Here is a 15,794-nt window from a genome sequence, read left to right as displayed (position 1 = left end):
TGCCCGTATATCCTAACATTCCAAATGTATTGGCATAGTTAATCACAATATCGTCTTTTCTAAAATATATGCAGCTTCTCATTTTTCAGATCTTGTGTGTACCTCCCTATTTGGCAGTTGTATGGACTCACTAGAGCCTTGTTAATTTTGTTATTCTTTATGAGACACTGACTTATGACTTTGTTTTTCCTATACATTTTGGGTTGATTTCTGCTATTCTGTTTTTACCCATAATAATTCCCTGTCTATTTTTAGGGATTTATTTTGCTATTCCTTTTCTAATGTCACTGTTTTCTTCAAAGCTTTCTATCTGGTCTTCACATTTATTTCCTTAGTAGACATTTTATAATTAAACTTTATGATATTGAGAGTATGTGTGTGTTTACTTTATAGTTACTGAAAAAGTGCTTTTGTTTTGAACATATAGATAAATAAGTTTTTTCTTGTTTACTATTATATTTATAACCTTATAATTGTGTTAAGATAAATTGTTCTGCTAAGTTTAACGCTTGAACTTTGTTGATATTTACTTCAGTATTTGCTGTATGGCTATATTTACTACTTGGTTCAAATGCGCATGGGACAGAAACATGGGTATTTTGTGGTGACTGAGTGTGTTGTTGTTTATGGCTGTTAAGTTGAGTGTGTTAATTGAATTGCTCAAAGTTTTTATATCCCAACTGATATTTTGTATGCTGGTCATGTTAAATATTAAAGGAGTTTGGCTAAAAATCTTTCAGTACAACGATGAATTTTCCTATGTCTTCTTATAATTCTATATGTTTTACACTCTCTATATAGATGCTACATGTAATTGCATACACTAATTTAAATGTTTTATTACTATTAAAATGTCCTTCTTGTCTAACTCATAGTTTGTTTTGCTTAGTATTATTGAAGGTGCACTAACTTCGTATTTGTAAGTTTGTAGTTTGTCATCTTCCATTTGTTATTTTGAAACTCTGTTTACCTTCTTCACAGGACATGTATCACTTAAAAAACATGTAATGGTATTGAGGTCTAGTTTGTCTGATATTCATACGATCACTTCAGCTTTCTTTGGATTAGTATTTGCACAATACAGACAAACCTTGTTTCATTGTGCTTCATTTTATTGCACATCACAAATATTGCGGTTTTTTACAAATTGTAAATTTCTGAAAACTGCCTCAAACAGGTGTATTGGTGAGATTTTTCTACCAGCATGCAATCACTTTGTGTCTCTGTGTCACATTTTAGTAACTCACAATTTTTTAGGCTTTCTTATTATTATAATACCTGTTTTGATGATCTGTGATTACTCATCTTTGGTATTACTATTGTGTGGTTTCGGGGCTCCATGAACCATGCTTACATAAGATGGAGAAATTAATTGATAAATGTCGTTTGTGCTCTGACTGCCCCACTGACTGCTTATTTCTCCATTACTCCCCCCCCTTTTGGGGGCTTTCCTATTCCTTGAGACATACCGTTATTGAACATAGGCAAATAATAATCATACAATAGCCTCCAAGTGTTCAAGTGAAAGAGTCACACATCTTTCACTTTAAAGCAAAATCTAGAAATAATTAAGCTTGGTGAGCAAGGCAGGTCAAAAGCCAAGCAAGGTAGGCAGAAGCAAGGGCTCTTGTGACAAACAGTTAACCAAGTGGTAAATGCAAAGCCAAGGTTCTTGAAAGACATTAAACATGCCACTCCAGTGAATACATAAATGAGAAGAAAGCAAAACAGTCCTTTTTCTGATATGGAAGAAAATATTAGTAATCTAGATAGAAGATCAAAGCAGCCACATCACTTCCTTAGGCCAAAGCCTAATTCAGCTGCAGAAGAAAAGTTTGAAGCTAGCAGGGATTGTTTCATGAGGTTTAAGGAAGAAGCCATCTCCATAGCAGAAGACTGCAAGGTGAAGCAGCAAGTACTGATTAGAAGCTGGAGCGAGTTTTCCAGATCTAGCTAAGGTAATTGATGTAGGTGACTACACTAAACAACATATTTTTAATGTAGATGAAATACTCTTATATTGGAAGAAGATGCCATGTAGGACTTTCATAGCTAGAAAGAAGTCGATACCTGTCTTCAAAACTTCAAAGGACAGGCTGACTCTTGTGAGAGGCTAATTCAGCTGGTGACTCTAAATTGAAGCTAATGCTCAGTTACCATTCTGCAAATCCTGTGGCCCTTAAGAATTAGATTAAATTTACTATGCCTTTGTCCATCTATAAAACAACACAGTCCAGATTACAGCACATCAGTTTAGAGCATGGTTTGCAGAATATTTTAAGCCCACTTCAAAGATCAATTTCTCAAGAAAAAGAAAAAGAAAAAATATTCCTTTCAAAATATTACTGCTCATTGGCAATGCACCTGGTTACCCAAGATTCCTGATGGAGATGTAAAAACAGATTAAAGTGTTTTTATGCCTTGTAACACCACATTTAATCTGCAGCCCAAGGATCAAGGAATAATTTAATTTCTGTCTTAATTTTTAAGATATACATTTTGTAAAGCTGTAACTGTTATAGATAGTGATTTGTCTGATGGATATAGGCAAAGTAAGTTTAAGACATTCTGGAAAGATTCGGCATTCCAGATGCCATTAAGAACATTAATACTTCAAAGGAAGAGGTCAAAATCTCAATATTAATAGGAGTTTGAAAGAAGTTGATTCCAACCATCACAGATGACTTTGAGGGGTTTGAGACTTTAGTATAAGAAAAAAAAGTAACTGGAGATTGCACATATGGTGGAAATAGCAAAAGACCTGTAATTAGAAGCATGATGATGCTCCCAAATTGCTGCGGTCCCATGACAAACTTTATTTTCATTCTTTTATTAATTATCCCATAACTAATAAAATTATGTTTAAAGGTTCAGGTTAGATCCATATACATTTAAAAAATCAAATCAATAAATGTGGCCACCAAATTTTCAATAGCCATAAAAGGATAATTACATTAATGCAATTATTAATTTACCAATAGTAGATATCCTTTAAACTAAATGTATATTCATTTTCACCTCTCTCTCCCAAATACTGATACTAATAACAACTAATGAAAGCAAAACATGTACAGTAAGTTATCTTAACAGATTTTAACCCAAATCTTAAATACAAAATTAGTTATCCTGTATTAAAAGAATTATAAACCTTTTTATTTATTTATTATTTATTTAAAAATTTCTTTTATTTTAATTAATCAATACACAATGTAGTTGATTTTCATGTCCCTTTACCAATTTCACTTTCCACCTTCCCTCTGCCCATCCCCTATCAACATCATATTGTTCACTAGTCTTAACAAGTTCAAGGAGTTGTGATTTTTGTGTCTTATTTCCCAACCCCATAACGTTTGCTTGTATATTTATTTATTTATTTATTTATTTTTAGCCACCACAACTAAGTGAGAAAATGTTGTATTTTTCTTTCTGTGCCTGACTTATTTCACTTAATATAATTTTTTCTAAGTCCATCCATGTTGTTGTGAATAGTAGTATTCATTCTTTTTTATAGCAGAGTAGTATTCCATTGGATATGCAACACTTTATTTGTCCACTCATTTGATAATGGACATTTGGTCTGGTTCCAACTCTTGGCTATTGTAAGTAGTGCTGCAATAAACAATGGAGTCCAGGTATCCCTAAGACATGTTGTTTTCCATACCTCTGGGTATATACCCAGCAGTAGAATAGCTGGACCATATAGTAGATCTATCTGTAATTGTTTTAGGAACCTCCATTCCATTTTCCATAAAGGGTGCACCATTTTGCAGTCCCTCTAACAGTGTACAAGGGATCCTTTTTCTCTGCAACCTCACCAGCATTTATCATTCTCAGTCTTTTGGATATTAGCCATCCTAAATGGATTGAGATGTTATCTCAAAGTGGTTTTGATTTGCATTTCACGAATGCTGAGTGATGTTGAGCATTTTTTCATGTGTCTGTTGGCTGTTCATACATAATCTTTTGAGAAATGCCTATTCAATTCCTTTGCCTATTTTTAAATTGGGTTTATTGTTTTTTGCTATAAAGTTGTTTGAGTTCCTTGTATATTTTGGATATTAATCCTTTGACAGATGTATATTTTGCAAATATTTTCTCCCACTCTGTTGGTTGGCTTTTCACTGTTAATTGTTTCTTTTGCTGTGCAGAAACTTTTTAGTTTGATATAATCCCATTTGTTTATATTTCCTTTGGTTGCCTGTGCTTTTGGGGTCATATTCATGAAGTCTGTACCCAATCCCACTTCCTAGAGTGTTTCCCCTATGCTTTCCTTAAAGAGTTTTATTGTTTCAGGTCAAATATTTAATTCTTTAATACATTTTGAGTTGGTTTTGGTATAAGGTGTGAGATATGAATCTAGTTTCATTCTCCTGCATATGAATATCCATTTTTCCAAGCACCATTTGCCGAAGAGGCAGTCTCTTCTCCAGTATGTAGACTTGGAGACTTTGTCAAAAATCAGATGGCCATAGGTGTAAGGATTGATTTCTGGGTTCTCTATTCTATTACATTGATTTGTGTGTCTGGTTTTATGCAAGTACCATGCTGTTTTGGTTATTATAGCTTTGTATTATAGTTTAAAGTCAGGTAGTGTTATGCCTCAAGCTTTATTTTTTTTGCTCAAAATTGCTTTGTCTATTCGTGGACTTTTGTTATTCCAAATAAATGTCTGGATAGTTTTTCCCATTTCAGAGAAAAATGTCATTGGAATTTTGATGGAGATTGCATTGAATCTGTAAATCACTGTGGGTAGTATGGACATTTTCACAATGTTAATTCTTCCAATTGAAGAGCATGAGATATCTTTCCATCTTCTTGGGCCCTCGTTAATTTCTCTCAGCAGTGGTTTGTAGCTCTCATTATAGAGATTTTTCACATCCTTGGCTAACTCTATTCTTAAGTATTTTATTTTTGGGGTGGCTATTGTAAATGGGCAAGCTTTCTTGATTTCTCTTTCTGCATGTTCACTGTTGGAGTATAGAAATGCTACGGATTTTTGTGTGTTGTTTTGTATCCTGCAACTTTGCTGAAATCATATATCAACTCTAAGAGGATTTTTTGTAGAGGCTTTAGGCTGTGTGTTATATAGGATCATGTCCTCTGCAAACAGGGACAGTTTAACTTCATCTTTTCCAATCTGGATGCCCTTTATTTCCTTCTCTTTTCTGATTGTTCTTGCTAGTACACTATGTTGAACAGGCGTGGTGAGAGTGAACAACCTTGTCTAGATCCTGTTTTTAAGGGAAGAGCTTTCAGGTTTTCCCCATTCAGGATAATATTGGCTTATCACATATGGCTTAAATTATGTTGAGATACTTTCCATCTATAACGAACTTGTAGAGTCTTTAGCATGAATGAATGCTGAATTTTGTCAAATGCTTTTTCAGCATCTATAGATAGGATCATATGGTCTTTGTCTTTGATTTTATTGATGTGGTGTATCACATTTATTGATTTGCATATGTTGAACCAACCTTGCATTCCTGGAATGAATCCCACTTGGTCTTGGTGTATAATTTCTTGTGTGTGTTGATGTATTCTATTCTGTTAGCTAGTATTTTTTTGAGAATTTTTGCATCTATATTCATCAAGGATATTGGCCTGTACTTTTCTTTTTTTGTTGTGTCTTTGTCTGGTTTTGGTATCAGGGTGATGTTTCCCTCACAGAATGAATTTGAGAGAATGGCCTCTGTTTCAATCATTTGGAATAGTTTGTAAAGAATTGGTATCAATTCCTCTTTGAATGTTTGGTAGAATTCTGCAGTGAACAAATCAAGTCATGGGCTTTTATTTGTTGGGAGCCTTCTGATAACAGCTTCAATTTCCTTTATTGTTATTGGTCAGTTCAAGTTTTCTATATCTTCTTGGCTCAGTTTTGGTAGTTTGTGTGTGTGTCCAGTAATGTATTCATTTCCTCCAGGTTTTCAAATTTGTTGGCGTATAGTTGTTTATAGTAGTCTCTAATGATTCCTTGTATTTCTGAGGTATCACTTGTAATATCACCTTTTACTTTTCTAATTTTTGTTATTTGGGTCATCTCTCTTCTTTTTAGTTAACCTTGCTAATTGTTTGTCAATTTTATTTATGTTTTTAAAAAACCAACTTTTGTTTCATTGATTTTTTGTATTGTTTTTTTGGGTGTCTATTTCATTAAGTTCTGCTCTGATCTTAATAATTTCTTTCTGTCTGGTAACTTTGGGTTTGGATACTGCAAAAGCAGTTATAAGGGGGAAATACATCACAGTAAATACTTACTTCAGAAGAATGGAAAGATAGCAAATAAACAACCTAACACTTCACCTTAAACTACTAGAAAAACAAAAATATTCCTGCCATTTAAAAAAATGTTTTCTGAATCCTTAAATGACAGGGAAATCTCTTCTGGCAGAGATTGCTCGCAGTTGTGGTGGCAATGAAAAAAGCTAGAGTTTTTCCAGTTTAAGTTTTCTCCATCTGATTCTTAGCCTATCTAATCCCTGCAGAAAGACCATGAGGCAGAAAATGATAACTTACTCTACTCCCAATGGTGCTCTTCCTACCTACCTTGTTTTACAATTTTTTTTTCACTCTCCTGGTGCTCTGCAGTGTGCATCTGTCTCTCCTGTCAACATAAAGGTTTTCGTTTGTTGTTTTTGTCTCTTTTAGTGGTAGGTGATGAGTGCCAAACAATTCTGTTCAGTCATTTTCCACCACCCTCCTCCAAAGATAAACATGGGTGTGCAGGTTTCCCTTCCACATGGTGACTTCCATCCCTTTGGGAATGTACCCAGTAGTGGGATTTCTGAAGCACATGATAGTTATATCTGTAGCTTCTTGGAAAACCTCCATACTGCTTTCAATAATGACTGTACTAATTTATAGTCCCATGAACACTGTAGAAGTGTTCCCCTTTCTCCTCATTCTGGCCAGCATTTATTTTCTGTCTTTGTGATATAAGCCAGTCTAACTGATGTGGGATGATATCTTAATGTGTGTTTTATTTGCATTTCTCTGATGATTAGTGATGTTCAACTTTTTTTTATATGCCTGTTTGTCTTTGTATGTCTTATTTTGAGAGATGTCTATTCACCACTTTTGTGGACTACAAGGTTGATGTTCCATAGTTGTGTACAATGTGTGATGGTCAGATCAGTATAGCTCGCTTATACATCATTGCAATGCGTAATCCTTGTTTGTTTCCATTAACCAATTTCTAGTTAAAACACATCCCACTTCTCCCCTTTTCTACCTATAGTGACCACAGTTCTTTTCTCTCCTTCTAAAAGTTCAACACACTATTGTGATTGTTGTTTCTTTCTTTCTCTCCCTCTGTCTATTGTTTATATATTTATGGATTCAGCTCTCACTTATTAGTGTGAGCATTCAGTATTTCTCCTTTTGAACCCAGAGTGTTTCACTTAGCATAATTTGTCCAGGCTCATCCATGTTGCTGCAAATGGAGAATTTCATATATTTCTATGGCTAAGTAGTATTCCACTGCGTTTATACACCATATTTTGCTTATGCAGTCATCCATCAATGGACATTTATGTTGGTTCCATACTCTGGCTATTGTAAATAGAGCTGTCATAAACATGGGCGTTCAGGTATCCTTTTCTTTGTGATGATTTCTGTTCCTTTGGGTATATACTCAGAAGAGGGACTGTTGCATCATATGGTTGATCTATCTGTAATTGTTTGAGGAACCGTCATACTGTTTTCCAAAATGGCTGTCCTAATTTATGCTCCTACCAACAGTGTGGAAAGCTCCCCAATCTCCACATCCACACCAGTTTGCAATTCTGTCTTTGTAATAATGGCCAGTCTGACTGGGGTGAGATGATATCTCAATGTGGTTTTGATTTGCATTTCCCTGATGATTAGTGATGTTGAGCATTTTTTCAGGTACCCATTGGTCATTTGTATGTCTTTGTTTGAAAAATGTCTACTCAGCTCCTTTGTCCATGTTTTAATTACACTATTTGTGCTTTATTTAACTGTACACTTGCATGAGTTCGTTGTATATTCTGGATATTAATCCCTTGTCATATGTATAGCTTGCAATATTTTCTCCAGTTCTGTAGGTTGCCATTTTACTCCATTTATTGTTTCCTTTTCTGTTCAGTAGCTTTTATTTTTCCTTTTCTGTTCATTAGTTTATTTTTGTTGTTGTTGTTTCTTCTGCCTTTGGGGTCTTACTCATAAAGGCTTTGCCCAGCCCTGCATCATGGAGTGTTTCCACTTGTTTTCTTCTAAGAGTTTAAAAGTTTCAAGTCTTATATTTAAATCTTTAATCCATTTTGAGTTGATTTTGGGATATGATGAGAGGTACTGATCTAGATTCATTCTTCTACACATGCGTATCCAATTTTCCCATCACCATTTTGCCCATTTTTAAATAGGATTTTGGGTTTTTTACTACTGTGCTCAGTACTTTGTATATTATGAATATTAATTCTTTGTCAAATGCATATTTTGCAAGTATTTCCTCCAATTCTGCAGGTTGTCTTTCTGTTCTGTTGATTGTTTCCTTTGCCGCGCAGGTGAATTTGTCATATACTGATTTATTTTATTCACATACTTTCCTTCTATACTTAATGTTTTTCAGAGTTTTTATCATGAATGATGTTGAATTTCATCTAATGCCTTTTCTATATCTATGGAGATGACCACTATGTATTTTGTCCATGACTTTGCTGATGTGGTATGTCACATTTGTTGATTTGTGTATGTTTACCCATCCTTGCATCCCTGAGATAAATCTCACTTGATCATGTTATATAAGCTGTTGAATTCTGTTTGCTAGTATTTCGTTGAGAATTTTTGCATCTATATTTATTAAAGATATTTGCCTGCACTTTTTTTGGTGTGTCTTTATTTGAATTTGGCATTAGTGTGATGCTACTTCTTGGAATGAGTTTCTGAGAATACTCTCTGCTTCTGTTTTCTGGTATAGTTTGAGGAGACTTAGTATTAAATCTTCTTTGAAAGTTTGGAAGAATTCAGAAGCAAAGCCATCTGCTTCTGGGCTTTTCTTTGTTGGGAGACTGGTGATTACTGGTTCAATCTCATTGTTCATTATTGGTCTATTCAAGTTTTCTACTTCTTCTTGGTTCATCTAAGTAGTTTATATGCATTCAGAAATTTGTCCATTTCCTTCAGATTTTCAAATTTGTTTTTATACACTTGTTCATAACAGTCTCTAAGGATTCTATGTATTTATGTGATACCACTTGTAATGTCTCCTTTTCCATTTCTGGTTTTTGATATTGTATCTTCTCTCTTCTTTTCCTACTTTAGACAGTAGTTCGTCAATTTTGTTTATCTTAAAAACTCAATGTTTTTTCATCATGTTTTGTGAGTTCTGCTACATTTATTTTTAAAGTATTAACCTTTTTGTAGATGTCCTTCTTCCTCCCCTGGGTAGTTGTGCTCAGTTCATTGTGTATTCTATATGAGTCTTTGTGTATTTCATTGAGTTTCCTTAAGATATGTACTCCAGAATTACTTTTCAGTAATGTCAAGGGTTTTATGCTGTATGGGGTCTGGCTCTTGAGAGTTATTGTATTCCTTTGGCAGACCCATATTTTCTGGTTTTTTCATATTTTCAGCATCTCTACATGTAGTCATCTGAGAGAGCAGTTGCTTCATCTATTACTCTTTTTCTCTGGACTTTCCAGGAGACTCTCCTTGTGTGAATTCAGTCAAGTGGTCAGTGGTTTGCCAGGACAGCAGCAGTGGCTTCTGTGACTGCTGCTGTGGTACCAGGCAACCCGTGCAGTGGTAGTGGTTGTCCTGGTGGCTTTGGTGGTCTGCCCATGTGGCAGCAGGGGCCTCAGCAGTGGCAGGCTGCTTGCATGATATGTTGCCTGTCTGGCAGTGCTTGTGGTGGCAGTGACTTCAGCAGTGGCAGTTTCATCACCTGCCCACTTGGCTGTGATATCCACAGCAACTGTCTCTCTGGCGTCTTCAGTGTTGGTGACAGTGGGGTTACCTTATTGGTGTGGCAGCACCATTACTGGCTGCAACTGACTCCCTCACATCTGTTGTGCCCACAATGTCAGCAGGGTTATCTCATGAGGGCAGCAGTTGTACTGGCATCTGCAAGTGCCTCCTTCATGTCTGTGATGTCTGCTGTGACTGCAGGGTTAACTTGTGGGGTTGGCAGCAGTGCTAGCAGCTGCACCTGTCTCTTTCACATCTGCGATGTCCCCGGTGGCATAGGGTTACCTTATAGGGCTGACAGCAGCACTGGCAGCTGAAACAGCCTTTCTCATGTCTGTGGTGTCTGCAGCAGCACTGGGGTTACCTCATGGGTGAAGCAGTGATGCCGGTGGCTGCAACAGTCTCCCTCATGTCGGCAGTGTCTGCAGTGGCATGGGGTTACCACGAGGGGGTGGCAGTGGTGCTGAAGACTGCAAATGCCTCCCTTGTGCCTGCAGTGTCCTCGGCAGCAGCAGAGTTAACTTGTGGTTGCTGTAGCAGCTGTGGCTGCAACTGCCTCTGTGCTCACGTCTGGAGCATCCTTGGCAGTAGTGAAGTAAACTTATAGCAACAGCAGCAGCAGGGGTGGCTGCAACTGCCTTACTCCCATTTTCAATGTCCTCAGCAGCAGCAAGGTAAATTCACCAGAGCAACAGTGGCACAGACAGCTGCACCTGCCTCACTTGCATTGGCAGCAACCTTGACAGGTGCAAGTTTAACTCACAGAGGTGGCAATGCAGGTGGTGGTTGCAGCCACCTCTTTCATGTCTGTGGAGTTTGCCATTGCAGCCTTGGGCCACCTGCAGGGCTGCTGCTCTGTGGGGAGCTGCTCTGTGATGGGCGATGGTTCTGGGAGTGTGCAATGGCTCTGTTGACTGTGGCAGTAGTGGTTGTGGGCCTGTTTTGATCTTCTTCTATTGGAGAAATGTGACCTTGGCACCTCTAGGCCACCATCTTCCCCAAGAGACCCTCAGTTACATTTAGGGCTATTATTAAAAATTATTGTCTTACTCTTGACACTTTACTGATTTTTGTATGGTTGTTTTAAGTATCTTTTGTTCCTTTCTTCCCCTTTTATTGTGTGTCTTCATGTTTGTTAGTTTTTTGAAATGGTAAGATACAGTTTCTTTCTCTTTCTTATTTTCAGTTTTGCACAGATTATTGAAGAGATGTTCTTTTCAGCATTTGTAATCTCAGTGTCCTTGTCAAAGGCTAGTTTATCATATATGTGTGCATTTATTTGGGGGAATCTATTTTATCTAATTGGAGAATGATTCTATTTTTATGACAGTACCATATTGCTTATATTACTATAGCTTTGTTATAATATTTCAAAATCAGGGCGTGTGATGACTGCAGCTTTGGTTTCCTCAAGATTTGTTTGACTACGGTTTGTCTTTTGTAGTTTTATATAAATTTTAGTGTTCTTTATTCTATTTCTGCAAAAAACGCTGTTGGATTTCTAATAGGGATTGCATTAAATCGTGGATTAATTTCAGTAGTACGAGCATTTTAACAATATTAATTGCTTATTTTTTTCTGCCTTTCCATTTCTTTTTTTAAAAATATTTTATTTTATTTTATTTTATTAATATACCATGTGGTTGATGATTGTGGCCCATTATCAAAACCTCCCTCCCTCCTCCCTCTCCCCCCTCCCTCCCAACAATGTCCTTTCTGTATGCTGGTCGTATCAACTTCAAGGAATTGTAATTGTTATGTCTTCTATGGCTAGGACTTCCACTGCTATGGTGAGTAAAAGTAACGAGAGTGAGCATACTGGTCTTGTTATTGAAGAAAAGCTTTCAGTGTGATGTTTACTTTGGGTTTGTCATGTAATGCTTATATTATGTTGAGGTATATTTCTTCTGTACCTAACTTGTTGACAGCTATTATTATAGAAAGATGGTTAATTTTTTCAAAAAAATTTTGCATTTTTTAAGATGAATATATGGTTCTACTCCACTTTGTAGCCCAAGGTATGTTTTCTCTCTCTGCATTACCAACACACAACTGTGGTTTCTCTTTCCTTCCTTCTTTCTCTCTTAGCTCCCACATATGAGTAAGTACATGAGGTACTTATCCCTCTGTGCTTTGCTTATTTCACTCAACATAAGTTTCTCCAGGCTCATCCATGTTGTTGCAAATGGGAGTATTTCATTCTTTTTTATGGCAGAGTAGTATTCCATGGTGTATATACACCACAGTTTCCTTATCCAATCATCTATCAATGGACATTTATGTTGGTTGCATATCTTGGCTATTGTAAATAGAGCTGTGATGAACATGGAAGTGCAGGTATCCCTTTGACATGATGATTTCCATTCCTCTGGGTATGCTTGGAGGAGCGATTGCTGGATCGTATGGAAGATCTATATGTAGTTGTTTGAGAAACTTTCATACTGTTTTCTATAGTGGTGCTTCTAATTTACAGTCCAACCAACAGTGCAGGAGTGTTCCCTTCTCTCCACACCCTCATCAACATTTGTTATTCACCACCTTTTTGATTATAGCCAGTCTAACTGAGGTGAGGTGGTATCTTAATGTAGTTTTAATTTGCATTTCCCTGATGACTAGTGTTGTTGAACATTTTTTCATGTTCCTGTTGCCCATTTGTATGTCTTCCTTTGAAAAATGTCTATTCAGTTCCTTTGCCCAGTTTTTAATTGGGTTATTTGTTTTTTCACTGTGTAATTGCTTGAGTTCCTTCTATTTTGTGCATATTAGCAAATAATATGCACAATGCATAGTTAGCAAAAATAGTTAGCAAAAATTTTCTCCCAACCTGTACATTGGTGTTTCACTCTGTTGGTTGTTTCCTTTGCTGTGTAGAAGTTTTTTAATTTGCTATAGTCCCGTGTGTTTATTTTTTCTTTTGTTGCTTGTGCTTTCGGGCTCATGTTCATAAAGTCTGTGCCCAGACCTAGTTCTAAAAGCGTTTCACCTATATTTTCCCATAGTAGTGTTACAGTTTCAAGTCTTATAATTAAGTCTTTAATCCATTTCGAGTTGAGTTTAGTATATGGTGAGAGGTACACATGTAGTTTCATTCTTCTGCATATAGATATACTATTTTGCCAGGAGTACTTGTTGAAGAGGCAGTCTTTTCCCCAATGTAGATTTTTGTTGCCTTTATCCAATATCAGGTGGTTGTAAGCCTGAGGGGTGAAATCATTTTTATTGTGCATTGTATTTTTTCTTTAAAAATTGTGGTACAATACACATAACATTTACCAATTTCGTCATTTTAATGTGTACTTTTTTTTTTGTTTCCTGACCAGTAAGGTGATCACAACCCTCGGTACGTGTGGTCCACACCGCGCTCAGCCAGTGAGCGCACCGGCCATCCCTATATAGGATCCGAACCCACGGCCTCGGTGCTACCAGCAACCGCACTCTCCCGAGTGAGCCACGGGCCGGCCCTAATATGTACTGTTTAGTGACATTAAATACATTCACATTGTTATGCAACCACTACCACTGTCCATCTTCAGAACTCTTTCCATCTTCCCAAACTGAAACTTGTACTCATCAAACAATTCCACCCTTCCCCCAGTTCCTGGAAACCACCATTCTACTTTCTGTTTCTATGAATTCGACTATGATGGGTACCCTGTACAAGTGTAATCATAAAGGATTTGTCCTTCTGTGATTGGCTTATTTCAGCTAGTAAAATGTAACAACAGTATTAGTCTGCTTGGAATGCTATAACAGAATACTGCAGACTGGGTGGCTTAAACAATAAAAATTTATTTTCTGGAGGAGGGAAGTCCAAGTTCAATACGCCGTCAGTTTATGATGAGAGCTCTCTTTATGTCTTATAGGTGGCTACCTTCTCACTACATCCTCATATGGACTTTCTTTGGTTCATTCACAAAGAGAGTGGGAAAACGAGCTCTGGCCTCTTTTCTTATAAGGACACTAATCCTATTGGATCAGGACACAACATTTATGACCTCATTTAATCGTAACTTCCTTCCTTAGAGCCCACATTTCCAAATACAGCCACACTAGGGGTTAGGGCTTAAACATGTGAATTCAGAGGGGACACAAACATCAATCAATAATGACCCTCAAATTTTTGTACATTCTTTTTTTTTTTTTAATTTTATTTTGTCGATATACATTGTGGCTGATTATAGCTCCCCATCACCAAAACCTAACTCCCTTCTCCCTCCCCTGCTCCCCCCCAACAATGTCCTTTCTGTTTGCTTGTCGTATCATCTTCAAGTAATTGTGCTTGTGATATCTTCTCCCCCCCCTGTTTTTTTTTTTTGTGTGTGTGAATTTATATATCAATTTTTAGCTCCCACCAATAAGTGAGAACATGTGGTATTTCTCTTTCTGTGCCTGACTCGTTTCACTTAATATGATTCTCTCAAGGTCAATCCATGTTGTTGCAAATGGCAGTATTTCATTCGTTTTTATAGCTGAGTAGTATTCCATTGTGTAGATGTACCACATTTTCCGGATCCACTCACCTGATGATGGACATTTGGACTGGTTCCAACTCTTGGCTATTGTAAAGAGTGCTGCGATGAACATTGGGGAACAGGTATACATTCGACTTGATGATTTCCATTCCTCTAGGTATATTCCCAACAGTGGGATAGCTGGGTCGTATGGTAGATCTATCTGCAATTGTTTGAGGAACCTCCATACCATTTTCCATAGAGGCTGTACCATTTTGCAGTCCCACCAACAATGTATGAGAGTTCCTTTTTCTCCGCAACCTCGCCAGCATTTATTGTTCAGGGTCTTTTGGATTTTAGCCATCCTAACTGGGGTTAGATGGTATCTCAATGTGGTTTTGATTTGCATTTCCCAGACGCATGAGTGATGTGGAGCATTTTTTCATATGTCTGTTGGCCATTTGTATATCTTCCTGAGAGAAATGCCTACTTAGCTCTTTTGCCCATTTTTTAATTGGGTTGCTTGTTTTCTTCTTGTAAAGTTGTTTGAGTTCCTTATATATTCTGGATATTAATCCTTTGTCAGATGTATATTTTGCAAATATTTTCTCCCACTCTGTTGGTTGTCTTTTAACTCTGTTAATTGTTTCTTTTGCTGTGCAGAAGCTTTTTAGTTTGATATAATCCCATTTGTTTATTTTTCCTTTGGTTGCCCATGCTTTTGGGGTCGTATTCATGAAGTCTGTGCCCAGTCCTATTTCCTGAATTGTTTCTCCTATATTTTCTTTAAGAAGTTTTATTGTTTCAGGGTGTATATTTAAATCCTTAATCCATTTTGAGTTGGTTTTAGTATACGGTGAGAGATATAGAAGTAGTTTCATTCTCCTGCATATGGATATCCAGTTATCCTAGCACCATTTGCTGAAAGAGGCAGTCCCTTCCCCAGTGAATAGGCTTGGTGCCTTTGTCAAAGATCAGATGGCAGTAAGTGTGTGGGTTGATTTCTGGATTCTCCTTTCTATTCCATTGGTCAGTGTGTCTGTTTTTATGCCAGTACCATACTGTTTTGGTTATTATAGCTTTGTAGTATAGCTTAAAGACAGGTAGTGTTATGCCTCCAGCTTTATTTTTTTTTGCTCAGCATTGCTTTGGCTATGCGTGGTCTTTTATTATTCCATATAAATGTCTGGATAGTTTTTTCCATTTCTGAGAAAAATGTCTTTGGAATTTTGATGGGGTTTGCATTGAATTTGTATATCACTTTGGGTAGTATGGACAGTTTCACTATGTTGATTCTTCCAATCCAAGAGCATGGGATATCTTTCCATCTTCTTGTATCCTCTCTAATTTCTCTCAGCAGTGGTTTGTAGTTCTCATTATAGAGATTTTTCACCTCCTTGGTTAACTCAATTCCTAAGT

The sequence above is a fragment of the Cynocephalus volans genome, chromosome 10 (genome assembly GCF_027409185.1).
Source record: "Cynocephalus volans isolate mCynVol1 chromosome 10, mCynVol1.pri, whole genome shotgun sequence".
Taxonomy (NCBI): Eukaryota; Metazoa; Chordata; class Mammalia; order Dermoptera; family Cynocephalidae; genus Cynocephalus; species Cynocephalus volans.
This window is presented reverse-complemented; position numbering follows the sequence as displayed.